Source organism: Sminthopsis crassicaudata, chromosome 6 (genome assembly GCF_048593235.1).
Source record: "Sminthopsis crassicaudata isolate SCR6 chromosome 6, ASM4859323v1, whole genome shotgun sequence".
Lineage (NCBI taxonomy): Eukaryota > Metazoa > Chordata > Mammalia > Dasyuromorphia > Dasyuridae > Sminthopsis > Sminthopsis crassicaudata.
In genome coordinates this window covers 223,669,947-223,685,268 of record NC_133622.1, presented here as the reverse complement: position 1 = coordinate 223,685,268, position 15,322 = coordinate 223,669,947, and the positions used below count along the sequence as shown (strand labels likewise).

General features: G+C 40.3%; 1 protein-coding gene across 6 annotated transcripts in view; it reads right to left on the bottom strand.

The window, feature by feature from the left end:
• The window catches only part of EHF (ETS homologous factor), a 73,544-nt gene extending 60,308 nt beyond the window's left edge, over nt 1-13,236 (bottom strand). For 2 of the 6 annotated variants that reach the window (XM_074275087.1, XM_074275089.1), the window contains exon 1: nt 13,049-13,236. The gene's annotated coding sequence lies outside the window, so the exon portion shown is untranslated. The remainder of the gene's footprint in view (nt 1-13,048) is intronic. The other 4 variants (XM_074275093.1, XM_074275096.1, XM_074275086.1 and 1 more) reach the window with 3 other exon arrangements.
• Between the last annotated feature and the right edge of the window lie 2,086 nt (nt 13,237-15,322).

Below are 15,322 nucleotides of genomic sequence, written 5' to 3'. Positions count from 1 at the left end.
GGGGAATCAAAAGGCAGATAACAGCCCCAAAAAAGATGGGGTTGGGATAAAATGGACATAACAATAGAAGGAAGGCATTAGCCCTAAGGGGATTTGAGGGTGGAGGGAATTCCAGGCATGGAGGACCAGTGAAAATGGCTCTCGTCAGACAGAGGGTCTTGTAGGAGACAGAGCACCTGAAAGTCAGTAAGGTATATGAAAGGGCCAGGGTCAAAGCCAAGCAGAAGATATTAGATTTGAGAGCAATAGAGAGCCATTGAAGGTGCTTGAGGTTCTGAGATAGGGATGATCCGGGAAGGGTAAGCCGACAGACCTTCTCTTAGGAAGATCTTTTTAACCGCTCAGTGGAAATTGGAATCGGCTAGGGAAAGACATGAAGCTGGGGGCCATTTAAAAAAATAAATAAACCATGTGATATATTTGCATGCTTTTACAAAGAACAGAAAGCTCTTTCAGAATTTAACCTGATTAAATATTTAGTTCAGTCCTGAGCATTTGCTATTTAATATGATATAAAGTAATAGCCAAAAAATTAAATGAATTGCGATCTACAAAATTTGGCTAAATTTTGTTCACTTGGCTAATAATAATAATACCTATATTCTGATTTGCAAAACCAACCAACAGTTTATTGCAATAATAGCATACAAAAAGAGTTAAGTACATAATAAATATTTGCTATTGTGACTTAAAATCTAATGAATAATGAAAGACATTAAGGTTCAAAGTCTGGCTTCTGATCATTTATTGCCAGTTATCCAAACATATTGACAGTGATCATCATCGGTAAAGGAAGGCTCCCAGACTAATAATAATAACAACAGTAACAATATCCCCATTTTACAGATGAGGAAACTGAGGCTAAGGGTTAAGTTTCTTGCCTAAAGTCACACAGGATTCACAAAGTTCAGTACTCTACCCACTTTGACACACAAGTCCATTCCCAGGGACTAGTTGTAATCATCATCCTCTATACTGGGTTCTACCAACTAAGACCACTTTTTTTGCAAACTTTTATGCTCCATAGGAACTCCAGAGTACCTTACAGTCAAAAACAAATAGCTTCTCTTACAGTCAAAAACAAATAGCTCAGAAGGGAGAAGAGAAAAACAGAGAGATGGCCTACTTTCAGTATCCAATATAATGGTTTCTCCAAATAGCATGACCAGCACCCCAAATCCCAAGGCAGCTCCTTGAGTCTCCCCCAGAGAAAACGGGATCAGGAAATCTCAGAATCTTCAATCTTCTGGGCTCCCACAACTCCTCTCCTCCTCCCCAGGTCAGGACGGCCTTTTCCCAAGGGCTGAGAGGATAGACTGCTCTATTAGGTGAGTCCTCCACAAAGCTTCACACCATTATGGTAATAACTCGGAGTTGTGACTCACTCTCCCTGGGTGTGGACAAACTTATTCAAGCAACACAAAGAGCTCAAGGCAAAGGGAAGACCCCTTGTAATGCAATTCGACTAATCCAATTCAACTCAAGTTTATTAGCATCCGTGGTTGACAAAATAGAATGAAGATTTGTAATAGTAGAAACTGGGATCTCTCACACTTTGGGTTTCTCTCTTTGGTTGGTCTGCAAGTATTTTTTATTAATGACTAATTATCAATTATTTTTTTCTTTTTCAAAGAAAGGTAAAGGTGGATTTCTGCCCTCAAGAACCATCCTAATGGTGGAGACAACATGCAAACAACAATGTACATCCACGATATAAACATCACCCTACAATTTATGGTGACGGCTTCTCTGTGGAATTATTCCAAGAGTAATTCACTTGACAGAGTACAGAATGAACCCATATATTCACACCCCGGGCCTCTAAGTCACCTTCTTAAGTAGTCTTTAAAACAACTCTAGGACTGGTTCCCCAAAAATGTCTTTCCTAATCCCCCACATTGTCAATACATCCGCTTCAGAAATTATATTTATTAGATTCCACCAATCAGCAGGCACGTAATAAGCTTTCAATAAATGTTTGTTGAATTACATTCTAAATAGTGTACATCCTGGAGGCAGGAAGGCATGATGAATAATGGAGAACTGGGCTGGAAGCCAAGAACCTGGGTTCAAATTCCATCTCGGATACTTAATTTCAGGGAGCCTCGGGGAGCTTTCTGACACTCTAAATTATTGACTAGTTACTGTAGTGGGTTCCAAACCTCCGGATTAAACGGCAGAGCCAAACTTGGCCAAAGACTGAGTTTTGTCCTTGCCCCAACGCTGACTTGCTCAGAATGAATGATATATAAATGCTTGCTGGTTAATTGAATCCATTCTATGATCCCAAAGGACTAGAGAGAGAGTCTAAGTGGGCCAAAGTAACCTGCAATCAAACCATAATCCTTTATTCAGGCTTAATAAATGCCCTACACAGTGCTAAGGGGAAGGAACAAGCATTTACTAGGCTACTATGTTTCACCATAGCGCTAAGAGGGAGGGAAAGAAATAAGCATTTATTAGGCACCTACTATGTGTCCAGTATAGTACTAAAAGGAAGGGAAAGTAAGCATGTATTAAGCACCACTAATATGCTCAGCATAAAGTTAAGAGGGAAAGAAACAAACATTTATTAAGCACCTACTATGCATCGGGCACAGTGCTAAGAGAAAGGGAAACATAAGTACCTACTATGTGCCCAAAGTCAGGGAAATAAATAAGCATGTATTAAGCTCCCACTATGTGCTAGGCACTGTGCTAAGGTTTTATGAGGGATACAAAGCAAAGCAAAAACACAAACACCTGTTCTCTTGCCTCGAGGTACTCATATTCTCTTGAGGGAGATAACATGTAAGTAATTATGTACGTACAAGATATATATACAGTATCTGCCATACAAGATATATATACAGTATCTGCTGCGGCTTCCTTCGAATCTCTTCTGCGAGGAACCATTCCCAGTCTCTGCAGTCCTTCCCCTCTGACTCTGCCTCCAACATATTCTGTTTATCTTGCTGTTTAATGCTCTCAGATATATCCGACCCTTCCTAACTCTATTTGGGGTTTTCTTGGCAAAGATCCTGGAGACCCAATGCACTTCTTTCTCCCTGCTGCTCTTTCTATGGATAAAGAAGCGGATGGTGGGGGCGGCTAGGTGGTGCAGTGGATAGAGCACCAGCCCTGAAGTCAGGAGGACCTGAGTTCAAATCTGGTCTCAGACACTTACTAGCTGTGTGACTCTGGGCAAGTCACTTAACCCCAGCCTCAGCAAAAAACAAAAACAAACAGACAAAAAAAAGAAGTGAATGGTGGCAGCGGGCAATTTGTCCAGAGTCAGACAGCTAGTAAGTATCTGAGGCTGTACTTGAATTCAGGTCTCCCTGACTCCAGGCTTAGGGTACCACCCAGCTGCCATATATATATGTATGTGTGTATATACATACATTATACATACAAATATATTTATATATACATACATTTAGGTGTACACATATACATATATGCCATAACACACATGCATATCTACACATATACACATACATGTGTACACAAAACACACATATGTGTATACATACACATGTGTGTGTATTTTACAGGTTTATTATATTATCCAATATATTATATACACACATATTCATACACATGTATAAGTACAAACTTGTGTATATATACATATATATATATATGTATATACACACATATATGCCCCCAAACACAGATATATACACATATATACATACAAACACACATATTTGCACATATTTACACGCATATGCACACATTTGTGTGTATGCAATACACATGCATGTATATGCATATATTTATACACAAATATACATACACATATACACACATAAATTTACACATGCATATATGCACACATTTATATTAAATATTAAAACACACATATATACACATATATATCTACATACACACACACACACACACACACACACACACACACACATATATATATATTTTTTTCCTTAGATATTATCTCTGTCATTAGACTGTGAGCTTCTCAAGAGCAGGTACAATGTTTTTGACTTTCTTTATATCCCTAGCAATTACCCTGGTGCTTTGTGTGTAGTAGGGGCTTAATAAACGCTAATTGACTACAAATAGAAACATTGGCAAAACTAAGAATTTTGTGAAGAAAGCCCCAGGGCGGCCACAGAAGACTTCTTACCATTCACAAGGTAAGCGGAAAGACTGGAAGAAGCCACATTTTCTCCTGGTATCCAGGCAAGGTCAGAAGTGCCAGTGGAAGGGATCCCAGCTAAGTGGGGACACTACTGTGCAGGGACCAGTAGCACAGGGTGGAAAGGAAAGGATGGGATCCTATCTGCAGTGTGCCAGTGCCCCCACACCCATGAAAGCACTGGAATTGTGGGATGCAGTATTTGTCTTCAGGCAGAGCATTATTGTTTGGGCGACATTTTAGCCAAGAGCCAACAGAGCAAGGTGCCGATGTGGTGAAGGACCATGAGGCTCTGGTGAAGCAGCTGGCTATGGTTAGGCTGAAGATGAGCAGATTTATGGGAGACAGAATAGCTCTATATTAGTATATAAAAGTATATTTAAAAAGCTGTTAAAGGGAAGAGGGAGTAGACTTCTGCTTAGCCCCAGATGGCAGAAATAGAAACAGGAGGAAGTTGGAAAAAAGCAAATTTAATTTAGTCTTGATATCTGGGGAAATGGAAAACTTCCTACCAATCAGAAGGTTCCCAAAGCAGAATGGGTTCTCTCAGAAGGTTATGTATTACCCTGGCATTCTCTCTGTCTCTGTATCTCTCTGTCTCTCTCTCCTTTGTGGTTTTGAATCTCTTTGTCTCTCTCTGTTTTTCTGTGTGTTTATCTTTCTGTCTCTCTCCTTTTCTCTGTCTGTCTCTCTCTTTCTCGCTCCTTGTCTTCCTCTCATTCTTTCTCATCTTTTTTTGTCTATCTCTTTCCATCTCTCTCTATGTCCTGCTCTCCTTTTCATGGCTTTCATTGTCTCTGTGTCTTTTTCTGTCTCTGTCTCTCTCTTTACATGGCTCTCATTCTGTCTCTCTCTCTATCTCTGTCTGTCTCTTTACATGGCTCTCATTCTCTCTGTCACTGTCTCTGTCTGTCTCTCTTACACACACACACACACACACACACACACACACACACACACACACACACACACATTTCTGGAGCTTGTCCAGAGAAGGAAGTTTTTACTGAAGATTCAGTTGGACTGCAGAGGGGCTAAGAGCCCTTCCAACTAGAATCTACCAGTTCTTTGAATATGGAGACAGGGCACAACTACTCCCAAGATTCAAACCAAATCTCAAAGCTATACCCAGAATCTTTTTAGTTCTAGATTTGCATGAAGACTAGACATGAGGATAACCTTAAGATAGGGAGTTTCCTATTCTGTCTCCAAGGTGTTTGCAATTGTTCTTTCTTCAAAGACGTAGGTAGCCATTCCAAACCCATTGTTCAATTGATCAACAAGCATTTATTAAGTACTTATTAGACCTTATGCATATAACTAAAATGACTAAAAACAATTGCTTTGTCAGGACATTAGCTGGTAAATAAAATCTAACATTGGACCTGAAATCAGGGATAGCAGAATTCAAATTTAGCCTCAGATGCTGATAGCACCTTCTTTCCAAGGCTGATATTGATGATCACATGAGATATTATTTTTTCTTTCTTTTTTTTTTTAATTAAAGCTTTTTATTTTCAAAACACATGCACGGATAATTTTCACCCTTCACCCTTGCAAAACCTTGTGTTCCAAATTTTTTCCCTCCTTTCCCTACACCCCTCCTCTAGATAGCAAATAATACAATATATGTTAAACATGTGCAATTCTTCTATACATATTTCTGCAATTGTCATGCAGCACAAGAAAAATCAGATCAAAAAAGAAAAAAATGAGAAAAAAAATGCAAACCAACAACAAAGAGAGTGAAATACTATGTTGTGGGCCACACTCAGTCCCCACAACCCTCTCTCTAGGTGCAGATGGGCTCTCTCCATCACAAGACCATTGGAACTGACCTGAAATATTATTTGTAGAGTATTATGTCAACCCTAAAATGCTATATAAATACTAGCTATGCTATTAGCTGTTCAGTCATGTCTAATTCTTCGTGACCCCATTTAGAGTTTTCTTGGCAAAGACACTGGAGTAGTTTGTCATTTATTTCTCCAGCTCATTTTACAGATGGGAAAACTGAGGCATATAGGTTGAAATGACTCGCCTAAGGTCACATAGGTAGGAAATGTTTAAGATTAAATTTGAATTCAGGTCTCCCTGACTCTAGACATGGCTTTCTATCCGTCATGGCTATACCACCTAGCTTCTGATTTCCATGTGTGATCCTGGGCAATTCACTCCATTCCTCTCAGTCCCCTCAGTTTTCCTCATATACAAAATGGGGCTAATAATAGCATCAAGTTCACAATGTTATGATGAGGATTGAATGAAATAATATATATAATGCCTGAAATAATACACACAAAGGGCTGTGCAAACGTTAATGCCTTATATAAATTCGGTGTATTGTGGTGTATGTGAGAAGCACTAAATTCTGGTTTGTAAAAGGCTCCAGTAAAATGGCTCCTGCCCTCAGGGGGTCTATGAGCTGAGCCAGCAAGCCCAGTCTATCTATACAAGACACCTGCAAAGTAAAGAAGACGGAGACAGAGGCTTGGCAGCTGAGGAGATCAGAACAGGATCTGGAGGTAAGCATACTGACCTGAGAGGGGAGGGGAACAGGTGGAGGGGAGAGCACCGAGGTGGAAAATGAGGAGAAACTGGTCGTGATTGATGGGTGGGCACAGGAAGGATTGGACGCATTTGTTCTCTCTTGAGACCCGCTGCCCTTCTTGGGAAATCTTTCCTGGGCACCCCCTTCCCATTTAGTTAATGGCCTCAGCTAGGCCACCAATGGACAGGAAAGTCAAGAAATGCTACTTATATCACTCCAAAACTTCCAGGCCATAAGTCACTGGCTTTGATTTGCTGCCAACGAGATGAAATGCGAAGTTGCCACAAGGGAGAAGGAAGACAGAGGCTTATCTTGCAACCTATGGAGTCTTCTACCTTGAATTCAAGTACTAATGAAAATCCTTGGGGAGGAAAATGGGAATCTAGGTTCTGGAGCGCAAATAAATAAACAAACAAACAAGAAAATACTGTGTGAGTCTAGTCGGCCAACCCAAGAGCCAGAGCCCCTATAAAACCACCACTAACAAAAATAGAATTGTGGTTAGGTGCTAGTGAAATCCATTTTCAAAGGAGCTATTTTACAGGCCGACTCATTTAAAAGGAGGCCAATTAAAAAGCTGGGGGCCTCTTTAAATGGGCCACCCTATACGTTCCTGATGACAGGGTCGCCCTGTGCCAGTGGGCATCTGAGAGATCCAGAATGGCTGGAAAGAAGGCCGGCTTGCACACCCTATAATGCACCCCTTCTCCTGTCTACCGGGCCTTTCTCCACTTTTTTTGGGAACCTATATTTGCTAAGGCTGTCTAAGGAGACGGCGTCAACTTTGTGGAGATCTGAGCAAGTCCCATGTTTGGTCCCATGTAACCAAAGGCTCTGTGATTGAACAGAGAGTACAAAGGGAAGGAAAATGAAAATTAAATTTGATCTTGGTGGTGGAAGCATTAATTAAGCTCCTACTGTATTCTAGCTAAGGCTGAGGCTACAAAAACAATAACAAGAAATTGTAATTTTGGACAAACTTTTTAACAGTTGGGGCTGTTTTTCAACTTTTTAACTCATTGACTTAAGTCTTATGGTACAAAAAATGGGAGAAACTGATTATAAAAGAAGTGACAAAATGTCCCAAAAGCCTCTTCCCTAAGGCCGGGTGATAATACATTTACTCCAGTCCTCTCTTTCATTTCGTCCTAGAGAGAGCAGGATTTGGTTGGCAAAGGGAGTGAAAAGGAGGGTTGGAAGGGAACACCAGAGACCCCTGATCTACTGAACAAAAATTCCCTTCTCCAATATACCTGATCCAGGAGTCTCCAGCCTTTACTTTGCTCTTTGGATGACAGGCCAGCCAATCCACTCTGCCAGGTTAAATTTGTTTAATTTCTGATATCAAATCTAAATTAGCTCTTCCGAATTTTCACTTATTCCTCCCATGTCTGCTCATATCTTTGCCTCATATCCCACATCTAAGATCCTGGCTATAGGACTAATTCATTATCTCTCAACTAGGAAGCCAAACAGCTTTTGTTTGGTTGTTTATTTAGTCATTTATTTATATACTTTAGAGTTTCACTATCAGCTTAAAAAAAAAATTGTTAATATGTTTTGCTTTTAGATCACATTTGTTTTTTAATGTATCCCTCCCTCCTACCCAGTAAGTCATTCTCATAAGCAAAGAATTTCAAAAAGAAGGAAAAATCAGCAGGACTAATAAACCAACTCACAAGGAAAGAGAGTACACATAAGTACGCATTTTTCTAACAATATACTTTTTTCTCAATATACCCCTTCCCATTTCCCTGCTATTCATCCCTACTTCCCACCCCCTGGGAGCCCTCAGTGGTAACAAAGAAAAATAATCCAGTCACTGGATCTGACAACTTATATAACAATCCACACCCATAGGCTCCTACAATGGGGGTAGGGTAGGGGAAAGGGTCATCCCTTGGACCAATATTGGTTCTCATTGCTCTACAGAATCAAACTCTTAAATCCATCTGCCTCTCCTCGCTCCCAATTAAACGCCAATGAAAAAAAGCCAGTAAAGTAAGTAGTCTCATAGCAACTGTGTTTTGGAGACATCTTCCAGCCTACAACTGACCTCAAATGAAACCTGAAAGGTCAACGACTGACGTGCACCACAACCTGTGACCCCCTACCCCAACACAATCATGGAATCAGAGAGATGCATGGGGACCACAGGGATCACAAACACCAGCCCACAACTCCAGCAGAAGCATCTCTTGGCTCAGGAGTGAAGCTCATTTAATATGGCAGAGGATGGAAGGTTCAGTGAAGCTTCGGAGGGCTTGGTGGGTAGGGCACTGATCTTGGAATCAAGAAAACTCACCATAGGAATCCTGCCACTGACAAAAATTAGCTTTGTGATGCTGGGTCCCTCAAGCTCTCTTAACTTCAGTCTGTGAAATGGACATAAAATAGTACTTTCCTCCCAGGATCCAATGGGATAATAATACATAGTGCTTTGTAAACCTTAAAGAGCTCTATAAGCATGATTTATTCATTATAATTTATATCACTCATTATTATTGATTCATTCATCATGTATTCATTTTTACTTATCCAAAACACAAAGCCATCTAACTTTAATGCATATTATATACCTTACTTAATGAGTGGGCTGTTCTCCTCGCCCTACTCTATGCCATCCCACCATTCATATCCTGGATCTTTGGGATCCCACAATCAGAGATCTAGGGCTGCAAAGAATCCAAGGTTCCCCTGCCCTCATTTTACAGAGGCTTACAAAAGGCAGAGGACTTGAATTCACAGTCTCTGACTCCAAATCCAACATTCCTTCCCAATGGAACACTTCCCTCTACCACTCCCCCCAATATGAGAAGCATTTTATATTTGCATCAACAATGTTGTTTTGTTTTGTTTTTCCCAAGCCAAGAGGGGAAATCAAACCACACAACCCCACGATGTTAGAGTCTGGGAGAGAAGAGAAGCTTGCAATAAACCGTCTTATAGGCAAAGATTCCACAGAAAGATCCTAGGTAGAAAGGCAGGAGAGAGAATCCAAGTCCCAGAGAGATCGTATGTGACCCTTAAGATCATGGCCGATCTGTATTCTTTAAGGAGGCTCTCAGCCATCATCCCAAAGGAGTTTTTGAAAATCACGTTTTTAGAATGATTTAACCAAATGCTGCTGTCTAAGGGCAGAGGGGTAGACTAAGTGATCTCTTCCAATTTTTTCTATTCTTCATTCTACAACTGGGAACTAAATTAAATCTTCTAGACAGGGATCCTTTTCCCGAGAAAACAAAGGGAAGGAGTGGACAGGTCACTATAGCTAGGATCCAGAGAGAGTTTACTTGTGCCCTTTGACCCAAAGCCTTACAATTCTGACCTGACCCAGTCCTCCTTCCAATTTGCCACTGGTTACTTACAATTTGCTGTGTGACCCTAGGCAAATAACTCGACCTTCTGGGCCCCAGCTTTTTCCTTTATAAAACTTGGCGGTTGGACTAAGGTCCCTCCAGCTCTATCATCCCGTAATCCCATGACCTTGGGGGATTACTTTAATCTCTCCATATCTTTATTTTGTTCTCTATGGGGCACAGTATAAATTCCCGTCCCAGCCCCTCCACTGGCTTTCAAGGTGGTTTTGAAGATGGATTAGATAAAGTCTGGAAATTAATGGGAGCTCCTTGCAATGTACTATAAATACAAGATTGAGCGATTACAATTGCTTCAGCCAAATGGCAAGTCAAGGTAATTTACAGAACACCCTGTCCCACAAAGATATTCACAGTTCTTTCCTTTACTCTCCCGAATCTTGAATCTCAGAAGGAACCTTAGAGGCCATCTCATCCAACCAATCTCTCTGCCGTTCTTAACAAATGGTCATCAGAGGCCTTTGCTCAAAGACCTCCGCTCAAGGGGGGCTCATTACCTCCAGAGGAAGGCTATTCCACTTTGAGATGATCACCTTTTAGATTCTTTTTCCTTATGAAAATAGGTTTTTAGATTTATTTTTCTTTATTTCCCCCTATATTTAATTTAATTAATATCATCTATAACAGCTGTTCGCTCCTCTATGAAGTGTATGGGGAATCTGGGAGTTAACCTCTGGCTCAAGTTAACAAATTAAAAGAATCCCAATAAGGTTTGGGGACCATTGTTATTTCTCCATTAGCCCAGTAGTCCTACGGATGTCATTCTAGTCTAACTCACCTTTGAACCCCCACCCCACCTGCTCAGTTGTTAATCTATCAATACACATTTATTAAGTGCCTACTGTGTGCTAGTTAAGTATTCTCCTACCTCAGATGACATTATATTTACTGATCTGTGGTCAAATTGTAGCCCTTACCACCCCAGTAGAATACAAGCTTCTTGAGGACAGTTCTGTTTTTGGTTTTTTTTTTTTTTCTTTTAACCTCTTGACCAGTACCATGTTTTATATGCAGCAGCTGCTTAATAAATAAATATTTCTTGGATTGAATGTAATTGAATTGTATTGCCTCAAGGAGATTTTTATAACTTTTCATAAAGATATTTTCCAGAATCTTGAAACCCTTTGTAAGGAGGAAAATTCTTTTTACTAGCTAACCTAAAGCTTTTCTGTTGAAAATCAGTAGCCCTTGCTTCCCCAACCATTTCATCGTTCACCTGCCACAATAGAAGTAGAATACAGCCCCTTTCATGGACTTAAAGGCTATTTCTACATACGACTCCTTTCTCACTCTCCACCACACACAAACACTTACTGCTTTCTCTCCTCCATCTTAAAGAGGTCCAGTTTCTGTATTCCATTTTTTCCTCAACAAGTTTTAATGCACCTCCTCTCCAAAACTCTCTCGCCCATTGTAGGCTCATAGATTTAAAGCCAGAAGGGAGCTAATGGATAACTTGTCCGTCTCCCTCATTTTACAGATGAGAAAACTGAGACCCAGGGACATTGTCATTTATCAAAATCATCCAAGTCGTAAGTAGACAAACTGGAATTGAGATTCAAGTCCTAAGACTTCAAATTTGGGACATTTTTTTCATTGTACCAACACTGCTCACAGGGTGAATGCAGGGACAGCATGAATTATGTTTGCACTGAATTCATAACTGCACCATCTTAAAACACACAGCTCCAAAAAAAAAAAAAAAAAAAGCACCATTGTAGTCATCGGTCAATGTGTAAATCATAAATAAAAAGCTTAATAAATGTTTGTGGACTTAACTAACCAAAGCAGCAGAGGTTTAAACCTTTTGGAGACCCTGCCCGGAGCATTCTTGCTCCCTTCGTGTGGCCAGCCCTAACCTTCCTAGTGTCCTGTGGCGAAACTTGGCCATATATTACCCAGACCTGGCGTCTAGAATCAAGAAGCTCGGTGCATTGGGACAGCTTCAGGAGCCACTGAGTCACTTTTTCTCACCCGTCACACTGTCCCTTCATTAAGTAAACAAAATACTAACCAGACAAACCTCCTGCAATATGTTAGGATTCTTTGCTCTCATCAACTCCCCTTTCACCCCCACCAGCCCAATACAGAGGTATCTTTTGCTGTTTTTCTTTCCCCATTCCACCTATTTCTTCTGACTGTCCAATCCCATCTCCAGTGTACGGTAAAAAAGGCAGTTGGGATTACTACATTGCCCTACCTCCTCCTTTTCCTTCCCCCTTTGCCCTACCATTTATTTTCTTCCCTCAAACCACTGGTTACTGCCTCCTCACAGAAAGCTCCCAAGTCAGGAAAATTACAAACAGGAGATATCTCTAGGGAACAGGACCATGGACTAAGAGCAGGGCAGCTGATTAGAAAGCCAGTAGCTAGCTCTACCTGTCTGTTTATTTCCTAACCTAGGGAGATGATTGTATCAGAAGGTCAAGGGCAGAAACTCTGGGACCTCACAGAGACTCCCATGGGGGGCCAGGACGGGGCAGCAAACACACCCACATACACTCAATAGCCAAACCCACTCTTGGGATTCAAGCGGGGATTCTTAACCTATTCTGTGTCCGAGGCTCCTTGGTAATCCAATATACAGTCTATAAACCCCTTTTCAGAAGAAGAAAAAAAGGCTTAAAATGAATAAAAGAAAATACAAAGGAAACTAATCATATTGAGCTGAAGTTTAAAAAAAGACAAATCATGAGCTCCAACTTAAGAACTCCTGTTCTAATGAGAAATCACATTTAGGGAGAAACAGGGAGTCAGCCAAGCAAAGGTAAACTGGGTTTCATTTTCTGTCCCAACCGACATCAGGGAAGGAGTCAGTGACTAAAGATCTCAGTTTCTCAGCTGTCTGGCTCCAGGCAGGCTATCCCGGCCAGAACATATGAGCTTTTCTTCTCGCTCAGGTACTAACAATTCAACATCCAGAGAGAGAGAGAGAGAGAGAGAGAGAGAGAGAGAGCAAAAAACCCCAACTCAACTTACCTCATTTAACTAAGGATTCTGGTGGGAAATCCAATAGTAGGGTCTACTGAGGAAGCTGGGCAGAGGGAAACAGACCAGCTCCTAGAGGTGATGGCCAACCTTAGTGGGGTGTTAGGTTCTAGCACTTCCCAGCTCTCATAAGAGTGAAGATGAATGCATAGGACATTAATTTTAAATCATTTTGTAGGATGTTAAGCAATAGGCCACCAACCGGGAATTCCCTAAGTCACTTCCCCCTTGCCTGATTGGCTGCGAGGGCCTTAATACAGTAAAATAAAAGATTGCAAACATGGGCTCATTTGCATGAGCAGCTCACACTTTAGAATTCAACCAAAACAGGTCTGACCGGGTTATGACTGTCTCAGGAAAAAAAGAAGTAGCCTGTTAATGGGTGAAGAATTGATCTGGTAGTTACTGTTCTTTCCAGCCTGGAGGCTCACTGGAAGGGTCAGAAACCCAGAGCCTCGGTGGGAAGGGACCCCAGAGAGTCAGCTGGCCCAACCTAGACCTCCTCAGGAATCCCCTACAACATCCCCACTAAGGGATTTTTTTTTCCCCCTTGAATTCGTAGGAGGAAGGGAATTCTAGGATGGTAGGCTGAGAGAGAACTTTAGGGTCAACTCGTTCAACCCACTCATTTCTTCAGATGAGGAAACTAAGGCACAAATAAGACCGCACAGTCATTAAGTTTCTGAAGGAGGACCAGAGCTATCATATTTGGAGCAAGTGTTGCTAATTGTTTTTATTTTATACAGTTAAAACTGTATTCTAAGAAGGCTTTGCCAGTTTGCCAAAAAAGAGCAATGAAACAATAAAAATTAAGAAGCTCCGATTTGAAGCTAAATGGGACTCCCCAAATATGGATCTAATATAAACACCTCACTTGATACAAGAGATAATAAGGGAGAATAGGCAAGTGACTTACCCAGGATCTTCAATCAATATACATCTGTGGGTTTTTGCATCGTCAAGTCCAACACCCTAACCTGCTCCATTTAGGGATAGCCCGTCCTATTTTCTGTTTATTAGAAAGTTTCCCTTTCCACTCACCTACAGCTTGTTCCCTGTTCCCAGGCCAGCTCTCTGGACCCAACAAGAATAAATGGTATTTCTCTGTTGCCTGAGTTCTTTCCTTATCCTCAAAGGTCATTATCCTCAATGTCCCAGTTCTCTCTTTTTCCAGATAAAAACCTTGTTTAGTTCCTTGATCCAGTCCTAGTTTGGTGTAATCACACATACACACACACACACACAACGACACATACACATCCATATGTATATGTATAATCTGCCACATATATGTACATATACACATATATAAACTATATGGAGATATAATTATTTTATAAAGACTTCTATTTACCAGTTAGAGGTCATCTTAGCTGACCCTTCCAGTCATCTTATTCTTGATATGCTATAGTTTATAAGTATCTTCTTCTAATGTGGCTGCCAGAACTGGATAATATATTTCAGAGGTCATCAAACTCAGGTAGAGAACAGAAGAGATACCATCTCCCTTGAACTGTATACTAAATCTCTCAATGACAAAATTAATACCATTTGGCTATTAAGTCATACTATTCGCATATAAGAATTGAGTTTGCAATCTACTAAGACCCTTAGATCTTTTTTCTCCCTATGAACTGTTTCTCGGATAATTTAGACTATTTGCAAAGGAAAAATTCCCTTGTCTTCCACCTCTGAAAAACTTGACATTTTGTTTTAAGATAAGAAAAATAGCAACAGTCACAGCAACCAGAATTTCCCCTTTCTCTCAAAAAAAAAAAAAAGTTTAAGTGTGTATGTGTGTGTGTGTGTGTGTGTGTGTGTGTGTGTGTGTGTGTGTTAGAAGGGAATAAGGGGAATACTCTATAAGGCTGACTATTTTAAATACACAATTTAAAAATAAAGGATATTTGAGGAGAGAGAGAGATGCTATTTACATCCAAGAAAAGAACTGATAAATTGAAGTCTTTATAGACTAATTATATATGCATGCATACATATTATGTATCTATATATGCATATATAAATATATGTGTGATACTTTTATATATACATTTATACATGTATACATACACATACATATGTGTGTGTTTATATATATATATGTATATACATATATATATATATATACATATATATATATATATATATATATGCCTATTTGTGTCTAAAGGTAGCCATCTCTAGGGGGAGGGAAATAAAAAAGACAAATAAAAGACATTTCCATGATGAGTTTGTTGTATAGTTATAGTTGGTGGGAATAGCAAG